The following is a 13,928-nucleotide window of genomic DNA, read 5'->3' on the forward strand; positions in this document are numbered from 1 at the left end:
TGAGCAGCGGTGGGGACTGAAGCGGTGGTCCGGCTGGACTCCGCTCCAGTTGCCGTCGCAGCATGAGGCGCTCCCGCGGCAACGGTGTTTGCCGCGGTGGAGCGTGTCACGCGGCGCGGCGACTGTTGACCCGCTTGCCGCTCCGTCACGTCACCCTCCTTGCGGAGGCGCCTTCTTGGTGGGGATGGAGGCTCTGCTTGCGGCGAGCTGCCCGAAGAAGAGGAGGAGGAGGAGTTGATCTCCAATGAGCCGCTTGTGTCCTTGGCGGGCTCGCTCGGCTCGGCATCACGCCCGGCAAGTTCCTTCTTGCCGGCAGGCTCCCCTCGCTCCGCATGGCTTGCCGCCTCCGCTGCATCGGCCTCCTCCACAGTGAACCCGAACTCGCCCGCGGCTGCGGCTGCCGCTGCCTCCTCCAGCCTAGTGGCGATGAGCGCCATCTCCGCATCCGTGGTGTCGCGGGTGAGGCCGTCCTTCTCGTCGGTTCGGATTGGCACCTCCACCAAGTCGTCAAAGAACTGCTGCACGACGTCGTCTGCAGGCTCCTGCCAAGTTGGCACAATTCCGTGCGAGTCGCACTCCGGCATCATTGCACGGATGCGGTCGAGCGCAGAATTGTTGCACAACGGGACGACGCCCCCCGGCAACCTGAAGACCTCGGGATGCTGGGGGTCATACTTGAAGAGCTCCTGCAGCATCGCGTTGAGCTCCAAGACTGTGAAGTTGTAATTGAGGCCTGGCCGCAACCTCATGATGTCTGCCGCGTTCTTGAACTCCCAAGTTGGCCTCCCCCGTTCCTGCAGGGGGGCGATGCGGCGACGGAGGAAGTCTGCGCCAACTGCGCCAACAGTAAGCCCGGCAAGCCTGAGGCGCAGGATCCTGGTGACGGCAATCTTCAGCCTGGTGTCCTCCGGGGCCAAGTCACTCCAATCGCTGCCGCGTGCTACTGGGGTTTGCCGCCGGGTGGTGAATGGCTGCGGGCTCTCCTCGTCAATCCAGCACCAATCAGCTCTCCACTCCTCCCACTTGCCGCAGAATTCTCCCTCCAGATAGGTCTCTTTCTTGCCGGTCCTTGAGATCCAGGCAATAACGCTGGATAGAGGCTCTCCTCTCTCTACTCGGGGTATGAAAAAGTGGCGGAAGAGGGCTATGTTGGGAAGGACTCCGACAAAGTTTTCGCAGAGATGTGCGAAAACTGCCATTGTCAGGACGGCGTTGGGGGTGAAGTCAAGGAGGTGGAATCCATACGTATTCATGATGTCGCAGAAGAAATCAGAGAAGGGCGGGCAGAGCCCGCAGTAGAAGAACAAAGCAAAGAAGGGGTACCCATTCGGAGCCTTCTTCCAAGCGACGGCGGGGAGAACCTTTGTGCGCGGATGCGCGCGCGTCTCCGCCGACCAGAACAGATAATAGTTCTCCCTCAGCTCCTTCGCGCCGAGCTTTGGGGGAAAGACGGACCGCTCCTTCCGCAGCGCCGCGAGCCGCTGCGCCTCGGTCGACTTCACGGCCTTCCCCTTGTCGGCTTTTGGAGCCATGGCGGAAGCAGTGGAGGAGGTTGACGTCGTTGGTGGCGCTGGTGGCGATGGGGAGCGGAGCGCTGCTCTCTCTCTCTGCTTTGGGGAGGCGAGGGGGCAGCGGAGATTTCTGAGATTGGAAACGGCAGCGGGCGAATAAGTGAACTGCCCCTGTTTCCCCTGCTTATAAGGGGGGAGGGGGCGGACGTTCCGCATTTCCGAATAAAGAAACCCCCACGATCTCTCCCACGACGCCGCATTCAACGCGTGCCGTTCGGGGAGGGCGCGGTGGATACGGAGTGAGATACGACGTAACCTAGGCCGCGTGTGCCCGTGCCCTATTTTGGGCCTGGCCCAACAGTGCTCGGCACCGTGTGTGGCCCAGGCCTGGGGGCTCCTGTCGGTGTACTAGAGTAGGGGTACCCTAGTATCCCGAACTTGTGCACGGGCAGTCGCAGCATCCCGCGGCAAGGCTTGCCGGGCGACCGCCAAGGCCCTCCGTGGTTCCTTTGGAGCCATTCAAGAACAAAGTGTCCAAACCAAGAAGACAAAACCCCGGCAAGAGGAGCTTGCCGGGAAGGCTATCAAAAGCATCCCAAGACCCCGGCAAGAGGAGCTTGCCGGGAAGGCCACCCAAGGCATTTCAAGGAACTTGCCGCGACGCACCACGCGTCCCGGCAAGACCCGGTGAGCGACAATCTCCCGGACGCGACAAGACAATGACCGCGGCAAGGCGCTTGCCGCGGCAAGCTACCTCTCCGTGCCCACGCTCCAGCACATCCACCAACGTGTCGCTCTGGGGCCCCTCTAGGCGTACGTGGCGGAAGGCTGTGCAGCCAGGGGCGTGCGGTGGCAAGCGGCGCTGACAAGATCGCCATCGTGGCGAACGGTGGCGTCCCTGGCGGTCCCTTTTCGCACTGTTTAGGCGACACAGATGGGCATTTAAGGCCCTTGTCCCCTGCCTTCAGGGTTAGGTATGATACACTGTAGCAAGTAGTTGTGCCTACCACGGCACCTTTCCATTTTTGCCCTTTACCTCCGTTGCCACCTGCCGGTAACCCCGTGAGCATATAAAAGGAGGCCCGTGTGCAACGTAGAGGGGGGTTCGAACACTCACGCTCGGTCTCGCTAGCTGCTGGTGTGTACTGTAGCACTCCGCGCTCCCGAGCAAGAAATCAATACAAACCACAAAGCAGGAGTAGGGTTTTACGCATCAGTGCGGCCCGAACCTGGGTAAATCGCTCGCGTGCATCGCCTCGATTTGATCTTTGCATGATCTCCGCCCCCGCCGAACCGAAAGGGACCCGGTCCGCCGGTCCCATAGGTGCCCGTGGATCAGTACCCCGGCAATATGATACGCTCTTTCACACATAAACCTCCTTATATCTTCCTCAAAACAGCCACCATACCTACCTATTATGGCATTTCCATAGCCATTCTGAGATATATTGCCATGCAACCTTCCACCCGTTCATCATGACACATTCATCATTGTCATATTGCTTAGCATAATCATGTAGTTGACATAGTATTTGTGGCAAGGCCACCGTACATAATTCTTTCATACATGTCACTCTTGGTCCATTGCATATCCCGGTACACCACCGGAGGCATTCATATAGAGTCATACTTTGTTCTAGTATCGAGTTGTAATCTTTGAGTTGTAAATAAAAGAAGGGTGATGATCATCATTAATAGAGCATTGTCCCAAAAAAGGCCAAATAAAAAAAAGGCCAAATAAAAAAATAGAAAATAAAAAGGGGCAATGCTACTATCCTTTTACCACACTTGTGCTTCAAAGTAGCACCATGATCTTCATGATAGAGAGTCTCTTGTTTTGTCACTTTCATATACTAGTGGGAATTTTTCATTATAGAACTTGGCTTGTATATTCCAACAATGGGCCTCCTCAAGTGCCCTAGGTCTTTGTGAGCAAGCAAGTTGGATGCACACCCACTTAGTTCTTTTGTTGAGCTTTCATACATTTATAGCTCTAGTGCATCTGTTGCATGGCAATCCCTACTCCTTACATTAGCATCAATCGGTGGGCATCTCCATAGCCCATTGATTAGCCTCGTTGATGTGAGACTTTCTCCCTTTTGTCTTCTCCACATAACCCCCCTCATTATATTCTATTCCACCCATAGTGCTATGTCCATGGCTCGCGCTCATATATTGCATGAAAGTTTATAGGTTTGAGATTACTAAAGTATGAAACAATTGCTTGGCTTGTCATCAGGGTTGTGCATGATGAGAGCATTCTTGTGTGACGAAAATGGAGCATGACTAAACTATATGATTTTGTAGGGATGAACTTTCTTTGGTCATGTTATTTTGAGAAGACATAATTGCTTAGTTAGTATGCTTGAAGTATTATTATTTTTATGTCAATATGAACTTTTGCCTTGAATCTTTCGGATCTGAATATTCATACCAAAATTAAGAAGAATTACATTAAAATTATGCCAAGTAGCACACCGCATCAAAAATTCTGTTTTTTTTATCATTTACCTACTCGAGGACGAGCAGGAATTAAGCTTGGGGATGCTTGATACGTCTCCAACGTATCTATAATTTTTGATTGCTCCATGTTATATTATCTACTTTTTTGGACATTATTGGGCTTTATTCTCCACTTTTATATTATTTTTGGGACTAACCTATTAACTAGAGGCCCAGCCAGAATTGCTGTTTTTTGCCTGTTTTAGGGTTTCGAAGAAAAGGAATATCAAACGGAGTCCAAACGGAATGAAACCTTCGGGAACGTGATTTTCTCAACGAACAAGACCTAGGAGACTTGGACCCTACGTCAAGACACAAAAGAGGAGGCCACGAGGTAGGGGGGGCGCGCCTACCCCCCCAGGCGCGCCCTCCACCCTTATGGGCCCCCTGTTGCTCCACCGATGTACTCCTTCCTCCTATATATACCTACGTACCCCCAAACGATCAGAAACGGAGCCAAAACCCTAATTCCACCGCCGCAACTTTCTGTATCCATGAGATCCCATCTTGGGGCCTGTTCCGGAGCTCCGCCGGAGGAGGCATCAATCATGGAGGGCTTCTACATCAACACCATAGCCTCTCCGATGAAGTGTGATTAGTTTACCTCAGACCTACGGGTCCATAGTTATTAGCTAGATGGCTTCTTCTCTCTTTTTGGATCTCAATACAATGTTCTCCCCCTCTCTTGTGGAGAACTATTCGATGTAATCTTCTTTTTGCGGTGTGTTTGTTGAGACTGATTAATTGTGGGTTTATGATCAAGTCTATCTATGAATAATATTTGAATCTTCTCTGAATTCTTTTATGTATGATTGGTTATCTTTGCAAGTCTCTTCGAATTATCAGTTTGGTTTGGCCTACTAGATTGATCTTTCTTGCAATGGGAGAAGTGCTTAGCTTTGGGTTCAATCTTGTGGTGTCCTTTCCCAGTGACAATAGGGGCAGCAAGGCACGTATTGTATTGTTGCCATCGAGGATAACAATATGGGGTTTTCATCATATTGCATGAGTCTATCCCTCTACATCATGTCATCTTGCTTAAGGCGTTACTATGTTTTTAACTTAATACTCTAGATGCATGCTGGATAGCGGTCGATGAGTGGAGTAATAGTAGTAGATGCAGGCAGGAGTCGGTCTACTTGTCTTGGACGTGATGCCTATATACATGATCATACCTAGATATTCTCATAACTATGCTCAATTCTGTCAATTGCTCAACAGTAATTTGTTCACCCATCATAGAATACTTATGCTCTCGAGAGAATCCACTAGTGAAACCTATGGCCCCCGGGTCTATCTTTATCATATTAATCTCCTACTACTTAGTTATTTCCTTTGCTTTTTTACTTTGCCTTTATTTTACTTTGCATCTTTATCACAAAAATACCAAAAATATTATCTTTATCATATCTATCAGATCTCACTCTCGTAAGTGGCCTTATAGGAATTGACAACCCCTATTTGTGTTGGTTGCGAGGATTTATTTGTTTTGTGCAGGTACGAGGGACTCACACGTAGCCTCCTACTAGATTGATACCTTGGTTCTCAAAAACTGAGGGAAATACTTACGCTACTTTGTTGCATCATCCCTTCCTCTTTGGGGAAAACCAACGCAGTGCTCAAGAGGTAGCATCATGCATCTTTGAAAGGTAGCAGGTGCATTACATAAACCAAAAGGCATATGTCTATAAGCAAAAGTACCAAAAGGGCATGTAAAAGTAGTCTTTGATTGATCTTTAGCTGACACAGGTATTTAAGAGAAACCAGAATAACCATCTAGAAAGAAAAAATGTGGATGTTTAGCTAATCTTTCTAGCATTTGATCGATAAAGGTAAGGGGTAATGATCCTTTTTAGTAGCCTTATTTAATTTGCGGAAATCAATTACCATCCTATAACCTGTAATAATTCTTTGAGGGATCAATTCATATTTATCATTAGGAACAACAGTAATACCTCCCTTCTTAGGGACACAATGGACAAGGCTTACCCACTGACTATCAGCAACGGGATAGATCATACCTGCCTCAAGGAGCTTTAGTATTTCCTTTCTTACCACTTCTTTTATTTTAGGATTCAGCCGGCGTTGATGGTCATGAACTGGTTTAGCATCTTCTTCCAAATTAATTTTATGTTGACATAGAGTGGGACTAATGCCCTTAAGATCATCAAGAGTATACCCAATAGCAGCACGGTGCTTCTTCAGAGTTTTAAATAATCTCTCTTCCTCATGATCTGAAAGGTTAGCACTAGTAATAACATGATATATCTTTTTCTCATCAAGATAAGCATATTTAAGAGTATCAGGTAACGGTTTAAGATCAAACACGGGATCACCCTTTGGTGGAGGAGGATCCCCTAGGATTTCAACATGTAAATTGTTTTTCAGAATAGGTTCCTGTTTAAAGAATACTTCATCTAATTCCCTTCTTTCATTCATAAACATATCATTTTCATGGTCTAGCAAGTATTGTTCTAAAGGATCACTAGGAGGTACGACAATAGAAGCAAGACCAATAATTTCATCCTTACTAGGTAATTCTTCTTCACGGTGTTGTCTACTAAATTTAGAGAAATTAAATTCACGAGTCATATCATCTAAACCGATAGTAACAACATCCCTTTTGCAATCTATGGTAGCATTAACAGTGTTCAGGAAGGGTCTACCAAATATAATGGGACAAAAGCTATCTTGTGGGGAACCAAGAACAAGAAAATCAATAGGATATTTAGTTTTCCCACACAAGACTTCAACATCTCTAACAATTCCCATTGGTGAAATAGTATCTCTATTGGCAAGTTTAATTGTGACATCAATATCTTCCATCTTAGCAGGTGCAATATCATGCACAACTTCTTTGTATAAGGAATAAGGTATTGCACTCGCACTAGCACCCATATCACATAAGCCATGATAACAATGATCTCCTATTTTAACAGAAATAACAGGCATGCCTACCACATGTCTAGGTTTGTCTTTAGCACACGGTTTAGCAATTCTAGCAGTTTCATCACAGAAATAAATAACATGCCCAACAATATTATCAAATAAGGGATCTTTAACAATAGCAATATTAGGTTAAACTTTGACTTGCTCAGGAGGTGTATATGTTTTAATATTGCTTTTACGAACTACAGTTGAAGGTTTAGCATGATCCTTTATCCTAACTGGGAAAGGTGGTTTCTCAACATAAGTAGGAACAATAGGATCATTATAAGTGACAATATTTTCTTCAACTTTAATAGGTGTAGCTACTTTTACTTCTATGGGAGGATGATATTTAAACCACTTCTCCTTGGAGAGATCAACATAAGTAGCAAAAGATTCACAGAAAGAAGCTACTATCTTAGAGTCAAGTCCATATTTAGTGCTAAATTTACGAACAATATCGGTATCCATAAAAGATTTAACACAATCAAAACTAGGTGTCATACCTGACTCCTTACCTTTGTCGAGGTCCCAATCTTCGGAGTTGCATTTAATTCTTTCCAATAAATCCGATTTGAATTCAATAGTCTTCATCATAAAAGAGCCAACACAAGAAGTATCAAGCATGGTGCGATTGTTATCATAAAGCCGAGCATAAAATTTTTGAATAATCATTTCTCTTGAGAGCTCATGATTGGGGCATGAATATAGCGTTGATTTAAGCCTCCCCCAAGCTTGAGCGATGCTTTCTCCTTCGCGAGGCCAAAAATTATATATGTAATTGCGATCACGATGAACAAGATGCATAGGATAAAACTTCTGATGAAATTCCAATTTCAATCGTTTGTAATTCCAAGACCCCATATCATCACATAGCCTATACCATGTCGATGCATCTCCCTTCAAAGATAAAGGGAAGACCTTCTTCTTAACAAACATCTCCGGGTACACCTGCAAGCTTAAATAATCCACAAACTTCATCCACATATATTAGATGCTCATCAGGATGTTTTGTTCCATCTCCTAAAAAAGGATTAGCTAGCAGTTTTTCTATCATACCCGAAGGAATTTCAAAGCAGACATTTTCATTTTCATTTTCAATAGGTTGAGGAGCAACTCTTTGCTCTACTGGTCGGGGTGAAGATACCCCGAACAAGCCCCTCAGAGGATTACTTTCCATAGTACAAGTGACAGTAAATTTCAGCACACTATATAAATTTTTCCTTACCAAATTCCACCTACCAAAGGCGCTTCACTCCCCGGCAACGGCGCCAGAAAAGAGTCTTGATGACCCACAAGTATAGGGGATCTATCGTAGTCCTTTCGATAAGTAAGAGTGTCGAACCCAACGAGGAGCAGAAGGAAATGATAAGCGGTTTCCAGCAAGGTATTCTTTGCAAGTACTGAAATAAGTGGTAACAGATAGTTTTGTGATATGATAGTTTGTAACGAGCAACAAGTAACAAAATTAAATAAAGTGCAGCAAGGTGGCCCAATCCTTTTTGTAGCAAAGGACAAGTCTGGACAAACTCTTATATGATGTAAAGCGCTCCCAAGGACACATGGGAATATCGTCAAGCTAGTTTTCATCACGTTCATATGATTCACGTTCGGTACTTTGATAATTTGGTATGTGGGTGGACCGGTGCTTGGGTACTGCCCTTACTTAGACAAGGATCCCACTTATGATTAACCTATATTGCAAGCATCCGCAACTACAACATAAGTATTAAGGTAAACCTAACCATAGCATGGAACATATGGATCCAAATCAGCCCCTTACGAAGGAACGCATAAACTAGGGTTTAAGCTTCTGTCACTCTAGCAACCCATCATCTACTTATTACTTCCCAATGCCTTCCTCTAGGCCCAAATAATGGTGAAGTGTCATGTAGTCGACGTTCACATAACACCACTAGAGGAGAGACATCATACATCTCATCAAAATATCGAACGAATACCAAATTCACATGACTACTAATAGCAAGACTTCTCCCATGTCCTCAGGAACAAAAGTAACTACTCACAAAGCATAAACATGTTCATAATCAAAGGGGTATTAATATGCATATAGGATCTGAACATATGATCTTCCACCAATTAAACCAACTAGCATCAACTACAAGGAGTAATTAACACTACTAGCAACCTACTAGCACCAATCCCGGACTTGGAGACAAGAATTGGATACAAGAGATGAACTAGGGTTTTGAGAGGAGATGGTGCTGATGAATATGTTGATGGAGATTACCCTCTCCCGATGAGAGGAGCGTTGGTGATGACGATGGTGATGATTTCCCCCTCCGAGAGGGAAGTTTCCCCAGTAGAACAGCTCCGCCAGAGCCCTAGATTGGTTCGGCCAAGGTTCCGTCTCGTGGCGGCGGAGTTTCGTCTGAGAAGATGGCTTCCTATTTTTTTCCCATCAAAAGACTTCATATAGCAGAAGATGGTCACCGGAGGGCCACCAGGGGGGCCACGAGGTAGGGGCGCGCCTAGGGGGTAGGGCGCGCCCCCACCCTCGTGGGCAGGGTGTGGCCCCCCTGGTGAAGTTCTTTCTCTCAATATTTTTTATATATTTGGAAAACATCTTCCATGGAGTTTCAAGATTTTTGGAGTTGGGCAGAATAGGTCTCTAATATTTGCTCCTTTTCCAGCCCAGAATCCTAGCTGCCGGCATTCTCCCTCTTTATGTAAACCTTGTAAAATAAGAGAGAATAGGCATAAGTATTGTGACATAATGTGTAATAACAACCCATAATGCAATAAATATCGATATAAAACCATGATGCAAATTGGACCTATCAAGGGTCCGTGATGACAAGTGGTGTCCGCAATCACCGCCATGTATGTCAATCAGCAACTCCCTTCCTTGATCGCTGGAGATGCAGCACAGTGTGACATTGTTCGGTCGTTTCGTGTATAACTCGCCGTCTTGGATATAGTATGCCGTGGCCTGCCGGGCCACGCTCTCCGCATCCTCTTCCTTCTCCGGCAGCGTCCCGTGCATCAGGTACTCCTTGAATTCCTTGATCCAGCACTCCTCCTGGGGCTCGAGCGCCAAGAGTAGCCGAGCTCTTAAGGTCGGGCCGCAGGCTGGGGCTCCCGTAGCCGGGGGCTGTGGGAGTTTCTCCTGAGGCTGAGTCATGCTTGAAAGAGGTGGCGAAGCTGATGGATTGAAGAGCCGCTCTTCGAAGACGCCGGGCTCTTGCGGTTTCTGCTTGGATGCTCTCCTGGCGATGTCATCAGCTTCCTTGTTGGTGCCCCAGGGCACGTGCTGCAGCTCCAGGCCCGAGAACTGCTTTTCCATCTTGCGCACCTCCGCGAGGTAGGCCTCCATGTGCTTGTCCTTCGGCTCGTATACCTTGTTGGAAAAGTTGACGAGGAGCTCTGAGTCACCTTTGACGGTGAGGCGCTTCACCCCTAGAGCCGCCGCAGCCCTCAGGCCAGCTATGAGGCCTTCGTATTCTGCGATGTTGTTGGAGACCTTCTCGCCGTGCTGAAAACAGAGTTGCACGGCGTAGTAGAGCTTGTCCTGAGTGGGCGAGATGAGCACTGCTCCAGCCCCCGCGCCCTGATGCGCGAACACGCCATCAAAATACATGACCCAGCCGTCTGGTGCCTCACTTCCTGGGGAGGTGGACCGGTCTTCTCCTTCCTCAAGAGCCGGTGCATCTGTCCATTCTTCCATAAAATCGGCGAGCGCGGCTCCCTTGATGACCCTGGTAGTGCTGAACTCCAACTAGAATGCTTGTAACTCGATGTTCCACTCAGCAACCCTTCCGGCTGAGTTAGGGCTCCTGAGCACCCTCTCCAATGGGTAGGCTGAGATGACCTTGATGGGGTTACCTTGGAAGTAGTGTCGCAGTTTGCGCGAGGCCACCAAGAGTGCGAGCAGGAGCTTTTGCGTCATGGGGTAGCGCGCCCTCGCATCCCGCAGTACGGTGCTGACGAAGTACACCGGGTGCTCGACGAGGGCTGGCACACTGTCGAGGCTCAGGTCCCGCGGAGATTGTGGCATATCCTGAGGTGGTGGGTTTCCTGAGACTCGACCGTCCTCAGGAGCTTCTGCGATGTTGCCCTGTTGAGCTTGGTCTTCCACCGCTGATGGCTTTGCCACGCCTTCCTGACCCCGCGCTGCATTAGCTCTGGCTTGGCACGGCACACCCTTGTCTTGGCGCTTCTCCCAAACTACCACCAGCGCCGCGCTGGCGGAGTGCGGGGTGGCGGCAAGGTAGAGCACCAGAGGCTCGAGAGGCCACGGTGCCACCATCACTGGGGGCTGGTGAGGTATTTCTTGAGGTCTTGGAAGGCCCGGTCGGCCTCCGGGGTCCACTCGAACGGGCCTTTCTTCTTCATGATCTTAAAGAAGGGTAAGGCGTGCTCGCCTAGCTTGGAGATGAAGCGCCCTAACGCGGTCACCCGCCCTGCTAGTTTCTGCATTTCCTTGAGGGTCTATGGTGGGCTCATGTCTTCGATGGCCTTGATCTTCTCCGGGTTCGCCTCGATCCCTCTGTGGGATACGAGGAAGCCCAGTAGCTTGCCGGAGGGGACGCCAAACATGCACTTCTCCAGGTTAAGCGTCAAGTTCACTTGGCGCAAGCTCTCGAAGGTCTCCTCCAAGTCTTGAATCAATGTCCTCGCCTCGTGAGATTTGACCACTATGTCATCAACGTAGACCACTATGTCATCAACGTAGGTCTCCCCCAAGGCGATTTGCATCAACCGTTGAAAGGCCGCACCCGCGTTGCGCAGCCCGAAGGGCATGCAGGTGTAGCAGTACACCCCACATGGTGTCAGGAAGGCTGTCTTCTCCACATCCTCCACCGCCATCTTGATTTGATGGTATCCTGAGAATGCATCCAGGAAACATAGCAAGTCGCACTCGACGGTGGAGTCGAGGATTTGATCGATGCGTGGAAGCGGGAGCTGATCCTGGGGGCATGCTTTGTTAAGGTTGGTGAAGTCGACGCACATCCATTCCTTCCCGCCTTTCTTCGGTACTACAACGGGGTTCGCCAGCCATTCGGGGTATCAAACTTCTCAAGTGGTACCCGCCGCCTCCAGCTTGCGTGTCTTAGTGGACTGCTGTCTTGCTTGCTGCTTCACAGGGCGTACGTTGGGGCACACCCTTAGATGATGCTGGATTACCTCTCTCGGGACCCCTACCAGCTGATTGGGCTCCCACGCGAATATCTCCTTGTTCGCGCGTAAAAATCTCACCAAAGCTTCTTCTTGTCCTGGGTCAAGGCCGGTCCCTATGGTTAAGGTGGCTCTTGAGGACCCGTCCTCGTCGACCAGCATCTGCTTGGTCTCCGCCTTGTCTTGAGTGAACAACCGCCTCTTCTTGGTGGGCGCAGTTTCCTTGGCCTCGGGTGTACCGACGCCGGCCGGCTGTGCTGCTGCCGTGGTCTTGAAGGCGAGCCTGAGTGCCGCCACGGCTTCCTTAGCGTCCCCCTTGATGGTGAGGACGCCCTTGCTCCCTGGCATCTTCATGAGGTTGTAGGCCGGGTGAGTCGCCGCCATGAACTGAGCGAGAGCCAGGTACCTGAGGATGGCATTGTACGGGAGACCGATGCGGGCGATGTCAAAGTCCACCAGCTCGGTGCGATAAGGTGACAGGGAGGCGGACCTGCCCCAGAGGGTGGGCAGCTCCACCACCCACTCCTGTGAAGGGCTTGCTGAGGCCGAGCCATTCGAGCAGCACGTGAAGGAGGCTGAAGGCTTCTACGGAGAGAAAGTTGAGGCCGGTGCCGCCGTCGATGAGGGTCTTGGTGACGGCCACGTTGCAGATGGTGGGCGTGTAGAGCATCCGGAGCATCCCGGAGCTGGTGGTGGAGCCGGGGTGGTCTTCTGAGCCGAAGGTGAGGTCGGCCTCCGGCGTAGCCTAACCCGGCAGAGCCCCCGGGCGCTTGCAGGCTGCCCCAATCTGACGGACGAAAGGCTTGACGTGGCGATCTGAAAGAGGGGCTTCGGAGCCACCCAACAGTGTCGCGACTGTGTGGTGTGCCGGCGCCGCGTAGCGCGCAGTGAAGAGGTCGCGGAGTTCCCCCCAGGATGTCACCGTGGATCCCGGGAGGTTGAGCAGCCAGGCGCACGGCTCGCCGACGAGGGCCAGGGGGAACAAGTTTGCCATGATCTTGTCGTCGCCTCCGGCTTCGAGGATGGCCTCCTCGTACGCTAGCAGGAACGACGCCGACTCTGCCGCGCCGTCGTAACGTGGCGGCATCTCCGGCTTGAACTTGGCTGGCCACTGCACTCGCCGCAGGGCGGGGGCCAGGGCTCGGTAGCCAGACTCCTTGCTGCTAGCATTGGCCGCAGAGGTGGGCGCGGGGCACCTGCCATGGGAGCGTAGTGCGGCGGTGCGGGGCATAGGTAGGTGGAGAGGAGCCCCGGCGCACCCCTACTTGGCGCGCCAAATGTCGGATGTGGGGTTCCGGCAAACCCTTAAGGTTCGAACACTGGGGTGTGCGCGAAGTCTTTCCTCCCCACCAATCTACGCCCTAGCTCGCTAAGATCTCGCGGACGAACTCGACGAACTCGCAACATAGAAAGACACAAGATTTATACTGGTTCGGGCCACCGTTGTGGTGTAATACCCTACTCCAGTGTGGTGGTGGTGGATTGCCTCTAGGGCTGATGATGAACAGTACAAAGGAAGAACAGCCTCCCGAGGTTGAGGTGTTCTTGAGCTCGGTGAGCTTGTGTGTGTGTGGGTGGTCTGAATGATCTGTCCCCCCTCTAAGGTGGTGGCTAGTCCTATTTATACTAGCCCTGGTCCTCATCCCAAATGTCGAGCGGGAAGGGAGCCAACAGTGGCGGGCTAATTCAAAGGGGGACAACTAGTACAAGCTATCCTGACAAAAGTGGTCTTCGCCTACCAAAGGCTCTAGTGGTGACGCCGTCTTGGGCTCCACGATGACCTCCGTCTTGCCGTCCTCCTGGTCTTGGTCTCGGTGCACCAATATAGCAACCTTTGCCTGATGTCTC

The sequence above is a fragment of the Triticum urartu genome, chromosome 2 (genome assembly GCF_003073215.2).
Source record: "Triticum urartu cultivar G1812 chromosome 2, Tu2.1, whole genome shotgun sequence".
In the NCBI taxonomy this organism is placed as follows: Eukaryota; Viridiplantae; Streptophyta; class Magnoliopsida; order Poales; family Poaceae; genus Triticum; species Triticum urartu.